This window comes from Vicugna pacos, chromosome 5, assembly GCF_048564905.1.
Source record: "Vicugna pacos chromosome 5, VicPac4, whole genome shotgun sequence".
NCBI classification, from domain to species: Eukaryota; Metazoa; Chordata; class Mammalia; order Artiodactyla; family Camelidae; genus Vicugna; species Vicugna pacos.
The window spans coordinates 81,589,068-81,602,220 of record NC_132991.1 but is presented as its reverse complement, the minus strand read 5'-3'; positions in this window follow the sequence as shown (position 1 = coordinate 81,602,220).

Genomic DNA, 13,153 nt, shown 5'->3' with positions numbered 1-13,153 from the left:
AGTACCACAGTACAGGGCTGCCAAATGAGAATTTGGAAATTTAACTACAGTACAGCTGGCCACAGATATAGAAGTGGTTAAAAAAAAAAGAAGAAGAAGAAGAAGAAAAGAAAAGGAAACAACAGTTCTGGGATCTTTATTAGTAGGGCCAGGTAGAAACATTTGCTCAGAGGGGCCGGCCTGATTATCAGCGATTGTTCACTGAATTTCTCCTTTTGTCTGGTACCACAGAGGACTTCTCCAGGGCATTAGCTGAAAATGCGTTTCACGTCTAAAGGCCAGAAGGTTCTTGTTAGCAATCATCCCTCAGCTACCTCAGGAGATAACAAAAAGCCCCTGCCTTTCCCCTGCCTCCAAGGACACTTGATGGGACCCAAATGTTAGCACCTCACAGGAATTGCTAAGAATTCAACAGGCCAGGTGAGGATGAAGGGAACCTTTCCTTAGGAAAACATGGTTTGGACATCAGCGTTTGTAAGGACCAGAGCTGAAAGGCCATGGTTTTAAAGCCATTCTTCTTATTATGACTCATAACACTTCTGTTCTAACCTCTCTTTAAAAAAGCAATACTCTTTGACCCTCTGAAATTTGACACCGAGAAGCGGTTTTGTGGTTGGAAGGCAGAGATTTGCTTGAAGGGTTTTTCTTTCTCCCCATCTAGATTTCTTAGAAAGAAGAAGGCTGCTAGCTGCCCCATTACAATCCGGGTTTAGAGAAATCGCCTTTGGCCCCCTCGCTGCCCCCTGAGGCCTGGTAACGGCCTCCGGCATTTGTTTCACTGTTTACCTTGCAGCATTAGGCGCCCCCCAGGTCCCTGGCTGAAACCCCATCACACCTTCACTGATTTCTTTCTCTTCTCTTGATGGTACCTCTGGTCTGCAGACCATTTCGATTCCCTGATGTGCAGACTCAAAGGAAAGGGGAAAGGCTAGAGGAAGACGCTGAGCCCATGGGGACAAGAGGGAGCCCAGCTCTGCAGAGGCAGGTAGTCCAGTCCAGACTTCAGTGCAGAGGTGACCCTGATAGCTGGCAGGAAGTTCTCCACCACCAAAAGTTTCTCAGGATCTGGCATTGAGGCAAAAGTGAGGCATTAACTTACCCCCCAAACAGATAAGCTGCTCATTATCGGGCTTCCTTGGAAAGCGAGTTTGACAAGTTCACTATTTATACTGGGACCGTTGAGGTTTATTGGCAAGTTCAAAGGCATAATCCATTACTTCAAGCAGCTGCAAGTGAAAAGATGTTTAGCTATATTTTCACATGAGTGACGGAAACGCTCAAGAAGGCATGATTTTTTCCCAGGAAAAGGCCGAGGTTAGGCAGGCAACACTTGGGTTATATCAACTACTATGATACTGTGCAAAACTGCAAAGTAGGGAAATGTGTGCTTTGATTTGCCCCCTATTTTGGGCTGTACTCCTACTCGGCTGTATGTCTACCGACAAACTCAGAAACCTAGACCCAAAAACATTTTGTATAGATATACACACATTCCAAGTGTGCACATCCACACACGTACACGCTCTCCCACACACACACCCACACACTTAAGAAAGCAAAGATGTTCACTCTCAAAGACTCATTGCATTCTGCCTGTCCCTTTTCCTATACAAATATTGAGGAAAAGGATAAGACATGTCAATCATCTTATAGCCAAGACATCAATCTCTCATACCTCTATTGGGATTATTTGCATTTTAGGTCTTAAAAGAATCTGAAGAACTGACTTTTGTGCAGATGATGGTGGGATGGGGAGGCTGAACACGTGATAGCATAATGGGAGTGCTATGCCAAGGGATTACAGCTAGTCTGACACTGGCTGAATAGTTGACTTTGAACAAATGATATCCCCTCTCAGGCCTCAGTTTCCTCATCCGCAAAATGAGGGGCTTGACATAGTGTTCCCCAATTTTCCTAACATATACCCCAAATGACAGAACAGAATGCTTAAGAAGCAGAGCCCCCACAGGCCAACACAAGCAAGATTTTCCTTTGGAATCTTACTTTCGTTGCAGAATCCAGCCAAATGTTGTGACCAACTCCATCATATTTAGGTGTATCATCAAAATGTATTTTTCCTTCTCAAATTTGCGGCAAATTTGATGCTGCAGGAAATCAATCCCTACCTGAAATCCTGTGGGCTTACAGATCCCGCTGGCATGCTCCCAGTTAGCCCTGGAGATACGCATAATCCAGCTTGAGAAGCAAGGAATTATTCTTGGATTTAGTATTCTCTGAGGTCTCACGGGTCTGTGGTTTTTGGTGATAGGCAATTAAAATAACACATTAACAGTTTACAGACACCAGCGCTCTGCTTTGGGCACATTAATATAGAAGTAAAGACTCTCAAGTCTTGGCTAGGCCAAGACTCCACTGTGGGCTCAAGGAGACCCTGTTGGGGTTGCTCAAAGGGGCTTAGAATCCAGCGATCTGTGAATAAAGGGTGATCCCATGGGCTCTTTGGACTTGTGACTTGTTTGGGAGATGTACAGACACTGTAGCGAAGCAATTCCGTGATCTCTTGCCTTAGGGATCCCAGACAATCTTGTACCTACAGTAGATGCAGAACCACTGCAGAACTGGGTGATTTGGGGTCTAAAGCAGAACCATTGCAGACCTTGTCACAGAGATTATTGGCATATCACAGTGGGCCCGACTTTCAGATGCACTGAATCAGGCCTGGCCTCTGTCTAGAAGATGGGCCTGGAGTTCATGCCAGTTTGTAAAGACTGACCCAGGGCTCTGCTTCGAGAGCAGCCACTGTGGCCAGAAAGAAAGATGAATGACAGCCTGCAAAACACTTTTTGAGGCAACATTTAGTCAACTGGTCACACTGACTATTGCTGGGCCTTAAAAATGAATCGGCTTATTTTTCGTGTATTGTTGCATGTTTAAGAGGCAAAAAAACCTCAACCTAAAAATCTGTTATCTTTTTTTTTTTTTAAATGAGATCTTGCTGAACAATAGCAGCTTTGCTAATGTTCTGTTTACATCAGAACTCTGTTTTTGAACAAAGAAAACGTGCGTACCCTGCGGGACTTTCTCTCACATTCCTGTTAACTCCAACTGCCACGCAGCCACCTGTATAATATCCTTGGAACTCCTGACGGGCCTGTCCGACTCTATAAAGTATATAGAAATCAACTTTCAGAGACAGCCAGAAACGGTTCACCCAGTAATCAACTCTGTAGGGACATAGAAAAGTAGTAAATAAAAACCTTAAGTCAAGAGAAGCACATGATTAAGGAGATTAGGTTTCAAACATACAGGTTCTGGACTTTTGTAGGAGTAGGGAGGAAAAAACTTAAGGTGATGTGTTTTCAAGATGTGGGGGCTTTTATTTAACTCCGTAAGATAAATCACAAAATAGCAGGTCAAATTGAAAAGCCTACTGGCCCTTTGAATCTCCATTACACAAGACCATCGAACCTAGGTTAAAATCATAAATTGAGACAGTAGGGGCATGGAGATGGTTTGAGGAGGTGGTTTAATATTTCATTAGTTTTCCAAGAGATGACTATCCCAAAGAGTCTGTGGACCCAAGCAAAAAAAAAAAAAAAAAAAAACAAAATTGCTATTTTTGTGTGTTTTTTAAAATGCAGATTCTTGGACCTCACCTTTTGACCAAGTGAATTTCAGGAAAGCCTAGGCATTGTATTTTTATCACTTCTCCAGCTGACTTTTTTAACCCCAAATTTTGAGAACCACTTCGTTAGGAAATAAAAGTTTTCTGGATTTATGGAGAATGATGACAATTGGCTGCTTTCTTCAGAGGAACATTAGTAAGATTTCTTCCCAGTTGGACACTAAATCAAGAGTAATGGGCTTGGCAGGATAACAACAAGATGGAGGCAGGTTATCTTAAACTGATTTTTAAATATGACTCAACCATGTGATTTCCAAAGCAACCTGTGAAAGAAATTTTACCCCATAAATGTACGCCTGTGAAAATTGCGAAGTAACACTTGAAAGAAACAAGACTGTACTTTGGGAATCTGTATCCTGATTACATGTCAAATTAACCAGGTAATTGCCGTATCCTGAGTTCCTAAATAGAAAATTGCTCTTTGTACTTCAAATGGTTTAGCGCTATGTTTAATTGACCTTCTTAAATAGATTGGCTTGGTGATTCTTTCATTAAAAATCCCAATATTGTGATTACTTCTTTTTGAATTCTTTTACAGGGAAACTTAACCTGAAGCCAGCTACAGATAGAGTTTGTTCAGAGTCAGCAAATAAAGAAATTAGAGAACCTCGTTTAGAATGAATGTTTGTCAAACATGGTAAAGCGAAAGATCATTCTGGAAATGGGAAAGAAAATAACATTGAATGGTAGAAAGTATTAGAGTGAATTCCCAACCCTGGGATTCATGTCTCTGTGACAAGTCACATATCGTTTCTTTGTGTCAATTTCTTATATATGTCATGGAAATGACCCTATCTGTGACAAGATTGACCTATCAGTATTCAGCAGCCAAGACCCCTTAGGAGACCGCAGGAGACCAGTTGGCTGACAACCTCACTGCTGAGATAAATTATTTTAGGTAGATGTGACTTAGAAGTCGTATACTGATGGCTGATCAGGAATCGGTTTAAGGATGTGAGACCAAAGCTATGAAGCACTAGGAACTGAAACAGGATCAGAGTGTAGAGGTGGAGGACTGAGTGGGTAAGCTTTTCCTACCACAGTCACCAGACTATTCATACTTAAAGCCTTGAGACCTACTTTATACTAAGCACTGGACCTCTCAGCGCAGCCCCGCCCTTGAGCCCATCAAAGTCTGACTTGAGATGTTCTAAGAGTTAATTCCCTCTAACTTTGCGTCATTGATCTGTAGCTTCTCCAACTATCCTTCATCTTTAGACATGCATCCATGCACTTCATCTGTGCTCTTGTACTATTCTCAATGCCAAATAACGTTTGGTTAGTGTTAGCCATTACTAGAAATCCCCCTCCTACGTTCTGCGTATGCACTGTGGACACCAGACCCCAGACCAGGGTCCCATTTCAGTCCAGGTGGTCCTCCAGTGATCTCAGCAATGGCCAAAGGACCGTCTTTGGTGTCCAAAGACTCCTGCGGCTAGGATCCCTGCCTATGTGGTTGGATCAAGCCTACCTTGTCAGATAGGGTCGAGTCAGGTCTCAGATCTGGGACAGAGAGATTGGGATCATGGTGTCTTCTCCTCAGGGGCCATTTCTTCTATGAGGCCAGTTCTCTTAGCCCTGGCCTTGTCATAACTTACCTACTCCTTGCCAGGATGCCAGGATGCTCCAGCTGGTCTCGTGGGTGACCTTGTATTAACCACACCATTCAGACCCTACGACTGGGGAAGAGGGAAAATTCTGTCAAGGTTAAAAGTCATTGGTTATTTTCTTTCCACACAGGTGGCATATCACACCTGGAAAATGTAGTTGCATTTAGCCCTTTAAAGGCCATGCTCTGGAGCCCAAAACCTGAATTTATTCTAGTGAGAGAGGAAGAGAATTAATGTTTTCATTTATTTTAAGCCAAAAATGCTAAAACAATTCTAAATTATAAAGTACCTACCACTTGTCAAGCACTGACATATAAACATTGTATATATGTTTATATTTAATATATAATAATAAATATTAAAATATATTTTAATTTTAATTTTAATATAATAATAAAATAATACATTTAATCTTTAGCTAAAGGAGATACAGTACCTGCTCTAATAGGATTCATTTCTAGCTGGGGCCACAGACACATTTCTTTGATAACGGATAATGTTTATTAGATTGCTATGAACATCTTGAGAAAAACGTTTCCTTATTTGTGAAAATATTATGTACTGCCTTTCACTTAAAAGCTGATCAACTCGGCAAAAGTTTATACTTACTAAAGCAGGCAATTCTGCCTACAACTCCTTAAGTTGTTAGTAATAACCACTCTTCAAGATTCTTTAAATAGTAACAATGCCAGGCTCATACATGAGTATTTTTTAAATTCATTTATTCAGCCCATATTTCATGGGCATCTCTAGTAGTTTTCTCCTATGGCAGGTGTCATGGAAAAACAGATGACAAAATATTCAAGGGATTTATAGACCAATTGGGAAGATCAGGAATAAAAATAATCTTAGTATTAAAAAAGAATGTGATGAGCACTGTAGTAATTTAGGAGTTAATAAAAGTATGAGTTAATTGCAATGAGACTTCAAAAGTGGAGATAATTATGGGGCTTTATTGAAGAACTTCTGACCTCACTGAAACTGTTTTCCCTCAATGTTTAGGGTAATGACAATGTTGGGTCTTAGCAGTTTTCCCATGGAAATATTGCAGATCACCTAGATTCTCAAAATGTTCCCTCAGCTGGAAGGTGCAGAGTCACTGTGGAAAGAACTTCTCCGTGCTACACATTTATTCATTCCAGTGCAAACCACCGAGGATTTAATCCCAGGGATGTATGAGAGCCCACAGGTAAAAGGATCAGATTTTTCACCAAATCAAAACACTCACCCATTTTCCTTTTTCTGTCCCATAGGAAGGTTTAAATTCTTGAATGGATTTTGTCTTGAGGAGCATGTCCATGTAGCTATAACCAATATGAAGGGAAAGACAGGACATAGTTTAGATTTCCAGATCCAAAGTGCCCTAAATCGTTTATTGGAATATGTACAGAGGTCTCCCTAGAATGTGCTGAAAAGTGTGTAGAACAGTTTTTCCCCTCCCATCAGTGTTAAATATCCCCTCTCAGGAGCTGATCGTGGTTAAATATGCAAAGAGCAAAGGTGAGGCTCCCTTCTTCAGTGCTGCAGAAGATGCACCGTTACATCCTTCAGGACTGGGAGAAGGAAATTAAATGGAAGACAGTTCTGATAAACCAGTCCTGCAAGCATTGTCAGGGTGCTATTTTCACCAAAGAGTTACTGGAGGACAGAAAATGTCTTGACTTTGACAAGTGAGGAAATGATCAGAGATAAGTGATGTGGGTCCCACATAAATTCATGCCTTTACGCTGGCCTCACTCCCTGATTTATAACAAACTGTCCCATCTTGGTAAAGGCGCATGGGTCCAATCAACCAGGATTGCTCCATTTACTGGAACCGACTTTTGCTAGAGTTAGTTCATAGCATGACTTGCTAACTAGAGGTCTTTAAGGGGCAATGGGCTCTGAACCTTGGTTGGAAGCCTTTTTTTTTTTTTTTTTTTTTGGATGCGTCTTCCAGGATTCTGTTGAAGAAAATAAAATGTGGAATAAAAATAAGATGCTTACCTGGCTATACTATTTATATTCATCAGAGATAAAATAACAGAATTATTTACAAGCATGTAAGATTTCAGTAGGAGGCAGAAGGGTAGCTCAAACTTAGAGGAGGATTATGTGAAGAGGATTTTAAAGTCACAGGAAGTTTATTTTTACAAAGTTAAATTTATCAAAGTATAGCCTAGTATTTTTATTCTACTATCTTAGACATTTATACTAAAATAAGAAAGAACACATTTATAGCGTATATCTGAAGTGCATAGCAACTAGGCCAGATGAATTCATTTCCAAAGAAATCATGAACATATATATGTGGAAGAAATATACAAAATACATCATTTCTCCACAAGCACAGCCCATAAATTGATCAATTTAAGTCTAAATTACCAATTAAAAGGGTTTGCTAATTTCTGCTAGAGTTTCCAGCAAAATGAGTGAAATCTTTGGGAGTATTTTATGCTGTAGAACTTCATCTATTTTTTTTTTTTTAAGAGATAACTCTTCAGAAAAGAGTAGTTTCTGAGTGTGTCCTGGAAGGGCAGGACCCTAGATCTCCTGCTGGTCTTTTCCTGTTGAGTCAGTTACTACCAGGAAATTCACCGTCAAGTCTGAAGGACAACCATGCAGACATGTCATGGGGCTCTTGTGCTCTGCTCTACTCCAAGCCCTGGGTTAACATGCACACCTCTGCGGAGGGGCAGACACAGGACAAGCTGTGCCAGAGCCACTGTGCCACAGGGCAGCTGGGAAAGATGGGAAGACGTGGGGATGGATCACCGTAGTCCTGCTTCAGGTTAAGGAAAAAAAGTGCGCGTCAGCTAGGGGTAGGGTGGAGGCTCCAGCCTCAAGGCATTTGCATTTGCCATTTGCATTCAGTGTTTCTCATCAAAGATGCTACTGGCATTTTGGGTTGGACTCATCTCCGTGGTCTGTGGCTGTCCTGTGCATTGCAGAACATTGAGCTTCCTTGGTTTATCAACTAATTAGCAGCAGTCATACCCTCTCCTCTCGCCAGCATCCTCCACCTTCCCAGTCACCGTGACAACCAAACACACTCCCACGCAGTTGCAAATGCCCCCCTGCGCGGAGGGATACCAACCTAGGCTGAGAGAGCCCCGTCCTTTACCCTGCTCTTAGTTCAGCTTTTCACTCAGTTCCTCGTCACCTCTTTCAGGTGTTTGCGCAGACGACACCCTCCCTGGGAAGCTGCCCGTGACCAGTGGGTCCCGAGGGGGAACTGCCTCTCTGCCCTCTGCTTCCGCTCCCCCCCGCCAACTTTAGTTTCCTCCGCGGCTCCGTGGCATCTGGTAAGTAATTTTTGCTTGTCTGTTTTCTGTCCCCACTCCCCATCCACCATAATAGGTGCTTAACAAGCATTTGCCAAAGAGAAAACGCTAAGCAGAACGAGGTAAGTTGTTCTTCCTTCGCCTCCTGAATGCCAGCGTAAACCAGGCTCGGATAACAGAAGGAGGCACACACTGTTCCAAAATATCCCACAGGCTTATTAACCATGCAGTGCCACGCGTGGGTCACCCAGACCCCTGAAGGCTTCCTTCCCTTCTCCTCTGCTTCATCCCGGGTCCTCGGCCACCCTGCAGGGTCCCAGGATGAGAATAAATGACCGGCACGTGTAGGAAACAAATGGCACGGCCAAGTACATTGATGCAAGGATATTTTCATGAAAGTATTTTTACCCGGCAGGGTAGGGAATAGTTACTGGGATTCTAAAGCTAAGAGTCATATGGCGAAGGCTGGTGTGAGGCAGCCTTGAGTTTTGGTTGAGGATGAGCCAGCCAGCGGTGACTCTTTAAGAGGGAGCTGAAGGAAGAAATGTCCTGCCCTCATGATCTTCCCTCCCTCCATCTCCTACTTGGGGTCCCCACTGACTGTGGCTAAAGCAAGGCTAGAGGGCGGGACGCTCACTGATGCAGTGCACACGGATGGCAGGGGGAAAAAAGGGGGGTGGAGAAATAAGCCTCTTCTCTAGTGAGAGAATCTGGGGGAGTAAAATCAGTGACAAGGCAGAGAAGTTTCTACCAAACTTCCAGTTGCCCTTTGAACTCTGTAATGGGCTGGAATATCTAAGTGGAATCCCTAATTAAAGACAATGTTATAGAGACTTGCAGACTGATGTGTGTTTACCAGTTCTCAGTAAGGTCGTTTTCACGTTCCCTCATGTTTAACTTAAGGGTCTGACGGTAGCTAATTCACAGACATCCGTAAGAGGTAATGCTCAGTGATTGGTCATTTGTCGTCTAGTGTGGATGGAGAGCGATTTGTGGGAAAACCCAGAGGGACCGTGGGAAACGGAGCAGTGAGATGAATGTATCAGTAGGTATTAATAGCAAAAAGATACTTACAGGATTCCCTAGGCTAGACAGAGATTCTGGAGAACAACCAAACGTGAGATGTGGATTAACAATTACATGGCTTTTAAGTTACTTTCTAACTTTCTTTTGACCCTCCTGACTTCGTGAGGGCCCTGAGCAGGCCTTAGCCATAAGTACGCTCTGAATGTACCTTGTTAGAACACGTCCAGGCCCTTTCCACGTCTCTGTGATGGCTGGGTTCCCTGCCTTGTATTCTGGCACAGCAGTTTTCACACATGAGGTCCACTCCTCCGCCAGCCTCCATATCCTGCAGTCATAAAGGACGTGCCCCACCTGACTCTAGGTCAGACTGTGGCTTCCTCTGAGCCCTGAAGTTGCCATGCCTAGATTCTGCACTTTTCACCTTGCTCAGTTTCTTGAGCTTGCCTGTCCCATCCTTCCATGCCCCTATGGAGCTGACAAGTCTCAGATGCCCCGATACCCTTCCCCTACCTCCTCCCACTGTCCGTCATTGATCCCTGACATTTGAAATGTTTGTCAATCATTCTGGCGAGAAGCCTGACCTTTGGAGGTATATCCCAGATGAAGTAATGGAAAAATTTTAAAAGGGACAGGAGAAAATGCTTACTGAAACTTTGATAGCACAGTATCTCCAGTGGATTCCCAATTAAGAAAAATTAAAATACTTACATTGATTCCAACATGTGTTCTTTTCTGCTTCATCCTCCTAAAGACCTCAAACTGGGATGTGTTTGTTTTCTGGTGTTTCGCTTTTTATCATTTTCTTTGGGTCATTTTTCCTTGAGGCGATACTTTGCTTCAGCTCTTTGCTGATCTGAGCTCTCAATTTCAAGTCAGCTTTATTTAAACATTTTAAGGCAAATTGAGTGGATCTGGCTGTAAGTAATTCAGGTTACTTCCCCTACTGGAATCTGTGTTTCTGGCAGTGGCCCACCCGGGTTATAAGCATCCTGCAGCGAGCATAGCTAGGAGCCCATTTCATTAATTGCATAGATTAAGGAGAGTTTCATTTATTCTGTCAGAGGCCAAGGCTAGTCATTAATTTATCAAGAGAATTAAATCTACTCCTGGGGGATCAGTCCAAACATTATTTTTAATTCTGGCAGCAAGCATTGATAAAATGTCTATCATCCATGGTGACAACATCCTTTTTGATTTATGTATTTTATAGGGTGAAAATAAAAATGGTGAATAGTAACACATATTCTGAAATAGTGCACGAATGTAGTAACATTAAGAACTCCTCTGGAAAGGTGTGGGAAATGTCACCAGTCAATCAGAAGCCTCTAGAGATGGTTCAAAAGGCTTCCCAACCCAGTCATTTGTAAGTGAATTTGCTCGTTTGAAAATGGTCTTTGATGAAGGCGTAAGATGATGCAAATAGTTTGGATTCTTGTCCTTACATGTTTCTATCTGGGGCAACCAGAAAGCCATTTCACCAGCCAGCATTGAGCTTATCAAAATCTACACCGTTAGTCAATGAACACATCCAATAAAGCTTTTTTGAGGGTCTAATGAGTGTCAGGCATAGTGCTAGCTCCAGAGAGACAGCAGTGACAAGACAGACTCCATCACTACCTCCATGGAGCCTCTGGTCCAGGAAAATGGACCACAAACAAACCAGCTGAGGTTCGAGCTATTCCAGAGAATGATAAGTGATACAAAAAAAAAATAATATAATAGAAAGTAACTAGGAATGGTCACATCCCATAAGGTGGTTGAGGAAGACATCTCTGAGAAGGCTACATCTGATTTTTGAGAAAGAGCCAGCCTTGGAAGAATTTTGGAGAACATTCCAGCAGAGTGGAGAATATGTATATGATGGCCTTAAATTGGGAACAAACCTGGAGTATCCAGTGAAAAGGGAGCTGGCCAACATGGAGAGATCGTATTAAAGAGAGAGGGGAGTGGTATGAGACCAGAGCAGAGGAGGAGACTAGGCCCAGGTAATGACATGAGTTTTATTTGAGTGTACTGGAGTGTCACTGGAGACCTGATCCAAGAAGTGGTAGGCTAGGATTTGCATCTTTTTAAATATTCCTCTGGTTGCCGCATGGAGAATAGACATTAATGACTTTAATAGGTCAAGAGAGAAAGCTGGGAGCTGAGTTGAGAAACAGTTGCAGAGTTTATGCAAGAGATGATGGTGGTTTGGACCGAGATTTTGGTAAAGATAGAGGGAGATAGATGGGCTTCAGAAATAGTTTGGAAGTTGAACTGGCAGAATGAGTGATGGATTGGATGTGAGGAGAGTGACGGGAAGAAAGAGAGGGATGAGCTAACGCTTTGGCCGTTGACTTGAACAACCTACTAGGTTATGTTTTTTGGTTACTTCCATGGCTATTTAAACGCAGATTATCACAATGGAACCAGATGTGTCTTCTTTAATAATGGACGATATGAAAGTGAACTGCGTTGGCCCAAACAGTACCACAGGTTTTTTGTTTGTGTGTCTGTTTAACCACTAGCTTTGCAGTCCTTACCTAATTGTAACTATTTAGAGCACTTTCTCAATACAATGATGTGCTGTTTTGACTTACAGCAGTGCCTGTGCTCAAAATGATGATGGATACATCACTTATAGGTGTTACGGATTAGGCATAATTCTTCTGAAGCAAAATTTTTGTGTCAGTAGAATAGATTGCTTAACTTTTTGCCAAGAGATGTGCTTGAATTTCTCTAGAATCATTTCCTCTTTTTAAAGGTCAAGAGAAAGCCATTTGGATGACATGGAACTTACGCCAAATGCTGATTCTTATCCAAGATGTACACATATTGAGTTCCTTTCAGCAAAGTGATTTCTCCTTGAGATTTCACCTAAAAAGAAAAAATTAAAAAAAGATTCCCTAATGAGGTAAACTAATGCCCTGCAAGTATAATGTGCCTCTGTGATATACAGAGTCTTTTAGTTTTTATACATTTAGCAAGGCATTTGTCCTGTTATCACATAATCTCCTCCAGCCTAAATAAGGAATCTGGAGCTTGGTGCCCAATGAATCCTATCTTTTAGCAGCTTTATTGCTCTTTCAGTTATTAATTTAAATTTGCGTCATTTTTAGTTAACAAGAAAGAGAGCTTAAAGATTTGTTTGCATTAGATTCTATTGAATATCCTGAACATTGGGGTATTTAACATCGCAGGAATAAGCTATGGTATTATTATTATTGCACTCTAGACATTCTCATAGTGCGTTTAATCCTCTAGCATCCAAAAGTGCTTTAAAAATCATAAATGCAGGGGACTCATTTAACTTTCCAGTAGTAAAGCAGTCCAGGAGATAGGCATCTGAGTCCCAGGAGTGTTGAAGCTCCTGGTGGCTAATGATCCAATAGCTTTTGCTAAGCCGTAGTCCATGGTACGTCCCTAAGGAGGGGGAAGATGAATTGGATTCCACTTAGCAGAAACCTAGAACTCCATGGTGAAGACCCCAAGACAGAGCAGGGAGGTCTAACACTTCTTGTTTTTGTCAACTTATTTCCCGAAATAGATGACAGACTCTCCTTGCCCTTAACTTCATTTTCCCCTGAGCCTGTGTCTTCGTGGTAATTGTAGTAGTCTCCACTCCCATC